General features: G+C 44.7%; 1 pseudogene; it reads right to left on the minus strand.

Moving 5' to 3' along the window:
• Window positions 1-384: 384 nt before the first annotated feature.
• Window positions 385-9,502, minus strand: LOC134482257 (ribosome biogenesis regulatory protein homolog; annotated as a pseudogene).
• Window positions 9,503-10,429: the final 927 nt, after the last annotated feature.

Below are 10,429 nucleotides of genomic sequence, written 5' to 3' on the forward strand. Positions count from 1 at the left end.
GAGGGCCCATGGACACTGGCATTGGCAAATGCATGTCAACTGTTCATAGTGTGCATGTCTTTGCCCTTCTCCCAGTAAAATGAATGGGATGAAGCCAGAAGGTCAGCCCTTTGTGCTGAAGTCCATTGGCTGAGGGACTGGGCCTATACCATCCTGGGTCGGTGACCCCTGCAACCTAGTGTACCTGATTCCATGTTGAAGAAAACTGCTCCATATAAACCTCTCCATGTGTGACATTGGACTGCATCAATCACTTTTAGGAAGGGCAGAGTGCAGCTACAGTGGAACCCAGAGTGGAGCCAGAGCCTCCAGCAAGCCCCAGAGCAGAGCAGGATGTAGCAGCCACAATTGCAGAGGTAGCAGCAATCAGGGCTGGGTTCCTGCTTAAGACGGGAGTTGAAGCTGCTCACATCCACCTTCTACCACAGCTGTGGGTGTTTCTGTATTGTCAGACCCTGCCTGCAGGATCTGAGCTTTGGCCTCCTGTTGATCAGAACTGGAGGAGCCAGAGCCAGGGCAGTTCCTGGAGTACATTTCACCTTATGAGGGTTGGTAGGGTCCTATCCACATCCACGGCTATGTCCCTCCTCTGTTCGGGGGAGTCTGATGACCTGAACTTGGCTGCTGTCTTGGAGTGCCTCCTTTGGGTTATCATCTGGTAGTGGGCTGGCTGGGCTGACGGCTATCATTTTATTAAGTCAGATATAGGTCTGTCCCAGAAGACCTGCCTCATAATGGGTTATTTCAATGTCATGCATCCACTTACTGCAGTTCCCCTCAGGAGGTCCATTACAATGATGGAGATGTAAGTTAAAAACAGTTCCTGTCACAAAGTCAATGTATTTATTAGTGTGGTTGTAGCCCCAACTGCTCACAAAAAAGCAGGCCTAACACAATCAAGACTTTTGGGTAGATAGGCCACTAGCCTCCTCCAGGGTCACAGTGCCGGAGACTCCATCATAGCCATCCTACTCCACAAAACTCCTTCTGGGCCTGTGTCCATCACCCACAATACTACTCAGGAGTCCTTACTGCCTGCATCACCATAGCAACAGTAGCACCGACCTGCAGCCACAGTTGATGCCAGAAGAGGGGTACAGCATGAATGGGCCAGCATGATCAGTGAGCCTATGGGAAGTTGTGTATCATCCCAGGGGCAGCAGTAGCTGTTGTCCCAGGAGGGCTCACTTCCCTTCTTTTTTAGATCTTTGACTCGAATCAGTAGAAGTGACAGAAATATACAGAGAGATAAATACATAGAGAAGATTATCAGGGTCCCAACATACATTCATGCACCTGAAGAGACCATAAGGACCTCAGTCATACATCCTCACCTCCTGCATCACATTGGTCCCCTAAACAGAAGGTGCCTTCACCAGACTTAACTCTAGAGTGACAAACCAGGCAACTTTCAATTTTGTTCCTTTTGTGGAGTGGAGGTGTCAGATTCTTCAGAAGTGTTGGGCAGCAAACCATCAAAGGGAATTCATGAGTTTCTGGAACATCTCAGGTTGTACAACAATCGCAGTTCTTGACCTTTACAACCTTTCCAGCTCCAGGGGACTCCCAGACCACCAGTGCTTTAAGGTCTGGAGGCAAGATGGAGGTGTGTTAGTGGGAGTGGATTTTGAGGCGTCAAAGGCCCCCACCATTCCCAGGTAGCATTTGTTTCTTCTACTTCTTCATCAACACTGGAACTCTCAGCTGTTCATCCCACATCTTCTTGCTCTAAAACTCTGAAATTGAAAGTCCCCATTTAAATATGTTGTTCTATATGTCACCTGGGTCACCTGTTTAGTCCTTCTCAGTTTTAGCATTCTGTTAATAGGAATAACAACAAAAACCAAGCTTTCTGAATTTTGTAGATTCTTTGCAGGGCATGGTAAGACATGCTACCTGCATAGTACTGATTTTCAAGACTAAAGTGATTTCTAAATCTTGCTTTTCTCAAGACTGGATTGGTCACCTTGTCAATAACAGATGGGGCCCGCTGATTCTTTTTACTAAGTCAGGTAATTGTGAAGGGCAGGAAAAGGAAGCCCCAAACACCCAAGTGCAATTAGCTGTGAACTTAGCTTTGCTGCACCTGGAGGCCATTCTGGGAAGAGAAAGCATCCATTCCAGGCCGTCCAATGAGAGGAGGTGATTGGCTTCATCCAGAGAAGAGGTTGAGTAGAGTTAAAATTTGCATTTCTGATAATTTCCAGGTAATGAAGCTACTAGTACTTGTCCAGGTCACAGTTTCAGAAGTGTTGGTCTAGCATGCCTGACTGGTAAGTGAGGAGGTTATTCAGATTTTGATATTTATGGAATTTCTACTTTCCTGAACTTCTAGGAGTACATGGCAAGAAGGCTTGAGTCTAAATGAAGAACTTGTCTTCATAGTTTGCATGGTGGTTACTGTTTGTTGATCGTCAACTTGACAGCACCTGGAATCTCCCTGGAGACTCAGCTCTAGGCACCCAAGTGGAAGATCATTTGATTATTAGCTCTATTATATAAGGCATTACTAGATGTAGGTTAGCCTCGGGACATGCCTGTGCAGAACTCTTCTGATTAGACTGATTGAAGTGGGAAGACCCACCCTCTGTGGTTGACTGGGACAGTGGACTGGATAAGAGGGATGAAGTGATCTGAAGACCAGCGTCTTCCTCTGCTCTCTGCCTGCAGTCAGTACAACAGCTCTCAGGCTCCTGCTGTCTTGACTTTCCACTGTGGTGCATCTTGCAACTATAAAACAAAACAAACTTCTCTCCCTTAACTGTTGCTTTTGTACACATATTTAATCACAGCAACAGAGAAGTGACAAAGCCAATCAACTGTCACTTAAGCTCCTGAACATCCACAGGAATCTCAGCCAGGAGTCATAAGCTATTGTCCAGGAAAACTGGAAATTTAGGGGAAGAGACACTCTTTCACCATGCTTCTCCATTCATAAGCATTTTATGGGAACACAGACACTCAGAGACAAAAAGTGGTCAAATGCAATGGAACTTAAAGTACACAGCCCCCAATGACATGGTGGATCCCATGAGTCACGTGGTAGATGCCATGAGTCACATGGTAGATCCCATGAGTCACATGGTGGTTCCCATGAGTCAGATGGTAGATCCCATTAGCTCTGCTTCCTAAGCTATTGTGTACTTATCTCCTTTTCCCCTGCTACCTGAATCCAGCTCCATCTTGCCTGAATCTTTCTGCCATGTGTCATGGTATTACCACTTTGATTTCCCATGATTCTGTGCTCTTCCCTTTGTATTCTGATGGCCATGGTGCTTGTTCAAAAACCACCAGCTGTGATGGATTTACTCCTGGTGCTATCCTATAGCCACATAGTTGAATTCAATCATTACCCTTAGTGGTTTCAATTCTGCTGATCTTAACACTAGTTTTTGTTCACATTTAGAGGACAGAGCCTTTGACTCCTTTTTATCTTTGAGGGGAGTCTTTCAACTAAGCTTCTCTGCCCCTGCACATAGAGTCTCTATGCCCCCTTGCAAGTACATAAATCATTAAATACCCCTCCGTCCGATTCGGTTGGTTTCAAGGCATGAAAAACCAGGGCCAGGCTCTTTACAGATTCATTACTTCCTTACCTTGTCCAGTACAAAGACTGCAGCACTGTATCAGGTGTGACACATGCTCTCATGCTCCCTGTTGCCCCTGCCCTCCCTGGTCAGAGTCCACATCCTAGGGTGAGCCCCCAACTCCATCTATCAAACTGCCCTCATTTCAAAGCCCCCAGTTATAAAAAGGCAGGGCCTGCCAGTACTCTAGCTCCTACTGCTGACCCACCCATTACTCCCCAGTGTGGAAACTGCCACTCTTGCAGGCCTTCTCTGTGAGGTTTGGGTCATGAATCCACACTTGGGACAAGACGAAGCTCCTAAGCCTGCTGCCCTCCTTCATGCCTGTCTGCCTCTGCTCATTCTGATGCCTCAGACCCAAAGCTCACCCTGGTTGCCTTTTCCTCCTAATTTCTCAGTTTAGTTCTAGACACTTTTTCAAATGAACTTTCATGTAAAAAGAATACTTATTCTCTCAAATCTTGGAAAACATAAAGAATTATGGACAAGAGCAACTGTGATTCATACTTTTGATTTATTTTTGCCAGGCATTATCTTTGTAGACATATTTATTATTCCCATCTGTAAGTAGTTTGTATATAAATGTGTGTTTGAATTTGTTTGTTTAGTCCTTATCCTGGTAGTATCTTTCATTTCTTTCTTTTCTTCTACTTATCATAAGGCTACAATTTTTTAAACTGTAATTTTGACAATATCTCTAGTTCTTCTTTTCGGATGGAATTTCAGGTTGGAAATGCTGGCACCCTAGGAATTTTTAGGCTCTTAGTGTATCTGTAGCAAGGCTCTTATCCAGGAAGGATGTAGAAATTGACAAACTTCCCAGAGGATCGTGAATATTTACATCTCAATAACCTCCATGTAGGTCATTGAGTTTTGCTTGGCCGTCCATCATTTAATTCAGCGTCTGTATTTCTGTGATTAGGCTGCATGGTTTTCTACATTTCTCAAGGATATGTGTTCCTTCTTCTGTGCACTGTCTTTGAACGTGCTGTCAGTTTTCAGTTGTCCTGTGTAGCCATTCTCAGTGCTTTAAGGAAACACCTGCTCCCTGAGAAGTTCTTCAGACAGGTTTGCTCTGCTGGGGACATCTTAGCACTGCAGGAGCCCATTGCTACTGAGAGTCTCCATTTACATTAAACCGTTCAGGCTTGTCTCCCTCTAGTGGACAAGGAGCAAAGTGCACCCAGCCAACTGCTGTGCATGAGGTCTGGGCCAGGGATTTAATACTTTACTGATCAACCAGCGAGGATCCCTGCCCAGTGGACTGTAACTGGACATGGCTGTCATCAGAGCAGTTTATCAGCATTTCATGTAAAACAAACAGGAACACTAAGCTCTTGGATAAGCCTAGGGAATTTTGTTTAGGTAATATTAAGACCTACTTTGGAAAATCCACACTTGCATAGCTAGAGATTGAAATATTGATGCCAATTCTTTGCTCATAGAAACAATATCAGATGCTTTTCTTTTACATCGAAAACATCATTCTTTGAAAACCTTATAAAATTACATTTATGGATTCATCTGGCGCATTATTAAATTCTCTAGCAAATACCATAGCACACCTTCTGACAGTAGGACACAAAAAATTACACCTACTTGGAAGTCTTCTTCAGCTCTGTCCACAAGTTTAAAGGTTTCATAGTAAGCACGGTAATGTTGGGGAGAAAAATCATCCCACAGATAAAGATAAAGGCTTTCAGAAGGAAGGATTTCCATTATTTTGTTTGTTTTATCCTGAAATTTTCACCCTGTGGCTGATGGATATGGACAAGGAGCCTGTAAAGAGAAGCCTGAGGAACATAGGGAGACGCAGCTTACTGATTCCCTCAAGGCCTGCATTCTCAGATCAAAGATCCCAGGCTTCCCCACACACGTCTTTTGATTTTATATTTTTACTTTTGTATTAGTTACTTTATTTACATTTCTAATGTAATCTCTTATCCTGGTTTCCCCTCCACAAACCTACATCCCACCCTTTAGCCCCATGCCCCTGCTCCCCCACCCACCCACCCTCTTCTGCCTCACGCTCTAGCATTCTCCTAGCTTGGCCCCTCAAACCCACACAAAATCTTTAGCTAGTGTCCTCATATGCATACTTTATTCAGTCCTGTTTAGCTTCTATCCACTATTATATGTTTGCTTAAAAGTAACTAGCAGACACATGGACACACCAGTGAATTGGGATTTTTGAGTAGAAGTAAAAAGATAGGAAGCATGATTATTAAAATTTAGGAGGTGATCAGATGAAAGACCTGGCCATCTCATGTGAATTAGTCTTTTGCTTAAGGTAGATTCTATATAAGGTGGGAATAGGAGGTACCCTAAAGATAGACCCTTACTTTCCTGTGTCAGCCTCCATCTATGCCCTCATGTCACTTGGGTTCCTGTAGTTTCCTCAGAGCTCTGTGAGGTGCCTCAAATCATGACTCTGCTGCCTTTCAGGTCACATTGCTACCGAGATCAGAACAACCGCAGACCACCATTCTGAGACTAGATACTTTTCCTTATGGCATTAGCCCTCCATGCCTACTAGATTCTAAATCCACAATGAAACAAATTGACCCTAATGGGACACAAACTTCAGAAATCATTATCAGTAGGAGTAACTGTGGTTAAGAGCACTGAAGGCCACCCAGGAACATCTCTCAGGAAAGACGCACATTACTAGAAGGAATCTCCTTAGCCTCTGCCTCCAATCTCTACAGCAGTCAGTGTCTTGGTTATTTCAGTCCAGAGCATGAGGAACTTGACTTCCATTAGACTCATCTCTCACCTGTCACTGCTGTGTGGTCACCGTCTCTCTCATTTCTGCTTCACGATGCCAGCAGTAATAGTGGTGACCGTGACCACTTAGACCCTTCACTTCCCTGGCACAGTCCTGTGGCTTTTAACGTTTCCATGTTCTTCTTACAAAAGACTCAGTCATTGTCTTCATTTGACAAACCTAGGAATGGGTTAAACAGCCAAACAGCACTGTCCTTCAAGTCAGCTTAAATATCACCCTTTCTAGGAGTCTCTTTGAGATGGTGTCTAAAGGTCTCAGCATCCAGGTTAGAATCCTCTCTTCAGAGTCGTGGCTTTCAGGGAAGATGGAGACATCTACATCCAGTTTTCCTAGTTTTATGGGAAAGTCACTGCTCCTGCTTTCCATGATTCTCAAGCCGGAATGCGATGGAGTGAAGATGGCTTCAAGAACAGGTTCTGGGATATTATAAACACTTGATAATTAACTCGTGTATCATTTGCTCAGCAGGAGGTGCCCCTTTAATCTGCCAAGCTCTCCATTAGCCTTAATCATTCTTCTCCCTTACAGTCTGTGCGGATGCATAGGATGTTTTTCTCATTGTGTATCTCAGTCAGCTACAGTGTGCTGGATGAGGTAGGTAGGATGAGGTCTGATGTCTACTGAATGGATAGGACTCAGACCACAACCTTAAATTGATTTAGAACCAAACATTTCACAGATGTGGTATATATTTCTCGGTTTTGTCCTCAGAGAGAGGTGTGGTGAAATGTAATTCCAACCAAAATTCCAACCATGTAAGAATGATTGATAAAGGAATGGTTCTTGTATAACTAAAAGAAACAGTATACTTATAAATTAAAAATATATTTATTTATTTTATATGTTTAGGGTTAGAGGCATCACTGTACACATGTGGAAATCAGAAGTTAACTCATGGGAGTTTGTTCTCTCCTTTCTACATGTGCATTTTCAAATCATTTGTACATGTCCGTTTGTGTGTGTGTGTGTGTGTGTGTGTGTGTGTGTGTGTGCCCGTAAATTCATGCACACTCATATATATGCATGTAATTAATAATATTCTGAATATAAACAGAGCATTTGTTTGAGAGAGTGCCCTATGGTGGGTTCAACACTTATTGAGTAAAAGTTTTTGTTGTCAACTTGATGATGCTTTACAAGGATGATGGGGATTCAAACTCTGGTCCTCACATTTGCATGGCAAGCGATTCACTAACTGCGCCTTCTCTCCAGTACCCTACAAGTACATTTCATAAGCTTCCTATGTTTACTATATGATTAGTAGACAGATTCAGGTACTATTCATTTAGATTAAGTTGTATGTGTCTTAGTGATTTTTGAGAACATGAAGAGGTCCTTAGATGCCTGCAGTTGTGGCTCATCTCTTCAATCCCAGCACTCGGGAGGCAGAGGCAAGTGGATCTCTGAGTTTCAGGCCAGCCTCGACTATGACCTTGTCTTCAAAACAAAACAAAAGAAAGAAAGAGAGAAAAAAAAGGAAAGAAAAAAGAGGTCGTCAGAAACAAGTCTGCAGACTGCTGCCTTAGGCTAGCATGAAGTCTCCTGAGGAGATCAGACTCCTGATAATTTGCTATAATCACGAGGTACTAATAATAAACGAGAGCCACTGTTATTAACCATGCTGATATTAATTAGTGAAGCCAAGCACTGGGTTCTGTGGTGTACATATACACAAGCACACAGGCATGCACATACACTCACATGCTCATAGGTGAACAAATACATATTTACTCCTAATTGTTTGGAACTAGAAAACCTTTTATTTTTCCCCAGAATGTGGAATATGTGCATACCCAGGAGACCTGGTAGAACAGAACCCTCCTGGAAGTGTCCCAAGGAAGCTTTGGAGACATTGGACACTTGCATGGTGCAGCCCAGCTCCCCTTACTCTGGTGTCAGGAAGGTGCAGGCCAGCCAAGCTGGGCATCTGCATCTTGTGCATGCAGGCCAGTTCCACAGATGGTTCAGCTAGTTCTTGGCCATGCATTCTTCTTGGCCTGAATGCTTTTTGGAGAACTGGTCTTCCATGGAGTTTGCACACCCAGGCACCTCAATCAGCCACTCCTCAGTGTCATCCAGGGAGGGCTTGTAGCCACAAGGGCATCACTACTGGCCATTCACCTCGTCCCACATGAGGTTTGTCCTCTTCTTGGGATGGATGCCCTTAAAGCTCACCAACTGCTACCAACAAGTGAGAGCCCGTGGCCAGGCAGTGGCTTCCTGCGGGGAAGGCCTGTGTCAGGCTCCTGCGAGCACACTACCACCGCCTCCTCCATGCCTTGGTCAGCAGCTTCCACAGCTGGTTGATGAGATGTTCTGGGTTTTCCCACTCCAGGGCACGCAGCTCGGCCTCCAGCAAGGCCCTGGTCTGGCACAGCACCATCGAGGGGTTGCTGTCAGAAGCCAGCAGGTTGCCCAGGTCGATCTCCAGTTCTAGCTCCCTGTGCACCATGATGTGCTACAGCTTCTCTGCTTCCTCCTGCTCTTCCTTGGCCAGCAGCACCTCTGAATTCTGACCCTCCATGGCTCTCCCTTGGGTCTCAGGTCCCTCATTTTTGGGGACTTTAACTTTTAAGAATGGACAGAAAGTTTTCAGTTTGATGTTTGCCCTATACCTGAGCACCTATGTTGCCAGGAAACAGGAGTTTTCATTGCACAAAATGGAATTGTAAGACAGAGATTTCAGGAAAAAACATGGGTGAATATATTGAAACCATGCCCACTCCCAAGGCACAGTCCATGAAACAACATTCTCCAACTTGCATACATTTAAAGGTGTAGGAAAGAAAATATTGGCCTCCTGGGAACAGTAAAAACTGTGGGAATTGGACTATATGTCACATGCATGGACCCTGGGTTTATACATTTCAGGGAGAAGAATCTCCCTCACCCAGGGTCTTTAGATTTTTGGCTGTTAACAAAGATGTTCTGTCCATATCAAGGCTTTAACCAACTCTCCCTCTCCTCAGCAACTGAGTTGTAATGAAGCAGTGAGAACTCTGAAGTTGTGGAAGGAGAGTGTGCGAATGGGTGTTCCCTCGCTCAAAAGTGAGTCTCTGGGAAAGTCACTGCAGAACCTGGTCAGTCTGGGTGGAGGTAGTTAGCAGGTAAGCTATGGCATTTCCCAGTAACATCACCGGTAGTGTCTTCCCTGGAAATTCTCTTGTATCCAGGAGATACTAGAATGTTCTGTGATGTCACCAGTGTTGTGGTGACACCAACTGCCTGAGCGATTTCCCTTCATTTCCTAATGGGTTCCCGAGGAGGCATGTTCTCCAGGATCCGCAGTCTCTTTCGGAGGGACAATCATATCCATGCAGAGACCAGACCAAGGCAGAGGGAGGCGAGCCTTCTATCACGTTGGAGAACAAGACGAATGGAAAGGTCCTTGAGGAGGTCAAGTGAGTACTGGGCAGGGCAAGGGGAGCTTCCTGGAGGAGGTTGGCTTGAGCTGGTCCTTCCAGGAGTAGGACGTATGATTTAGAGCCTCAGTCTTCCTAAATGGCTGACCCAGACACAACAATTTCTGATCATTAGTTTGACAGAGAACCAAGAACTGTTATATGTCAAGGGGCTTTCCTTGGATCTCTTTAATGTCATGGGCAGTGTCAAAGAATACCAGGATGTGCCTGTGTAAGAATAACAAAGTGTCTCTCTCAGGATAGGCTGTGGAACCACTTCCTCTCAGCAGTGTCCTGTAGACTACGTGGGTAATTGATGCCAAGAGGGAGACTCTCCTGGTCATATCATGGTCTCAGTTACTTTGTACTTGAACACACGTGACTAGGGATTCAAGATGTTAAGCAGTTTGGACTTAAGGACTTACCTGCCTCACATCAGACATTAGCTGAGAAGGTCCTCCAATTCTTCTTGTTTAGGCCAGCTTTAGAATTTCAGTGCAGAAGAATGGCTATAGGAGGTGTGGTCTATATCTATGATGGCATATGTCACCATATGTCTATGATGGTGGGGAACAGGGACTGAGCTGAGTTCAGCTTAAAGATCGCTTTCTTGCTCTGTCAGGAGGTCACTGTATCTGTAGAACTGTTCATCC

The sequence above is a fragment of the Rattus norvegicus genome, chromosome 15 (genome assembly GCF_036323735.1).
Source record: "Rattus norvegicus strain BN/NHsdMcwi chromosome 15, GRCr8, whole genome shotgun sequence".
NCBI classification, from domain to species: domain Eukaryota; kingdom Metazoa; phylum Chordata; class Mammalia; order Rodentia; family Muridae; genus Rattus; species Rattus norvegicus.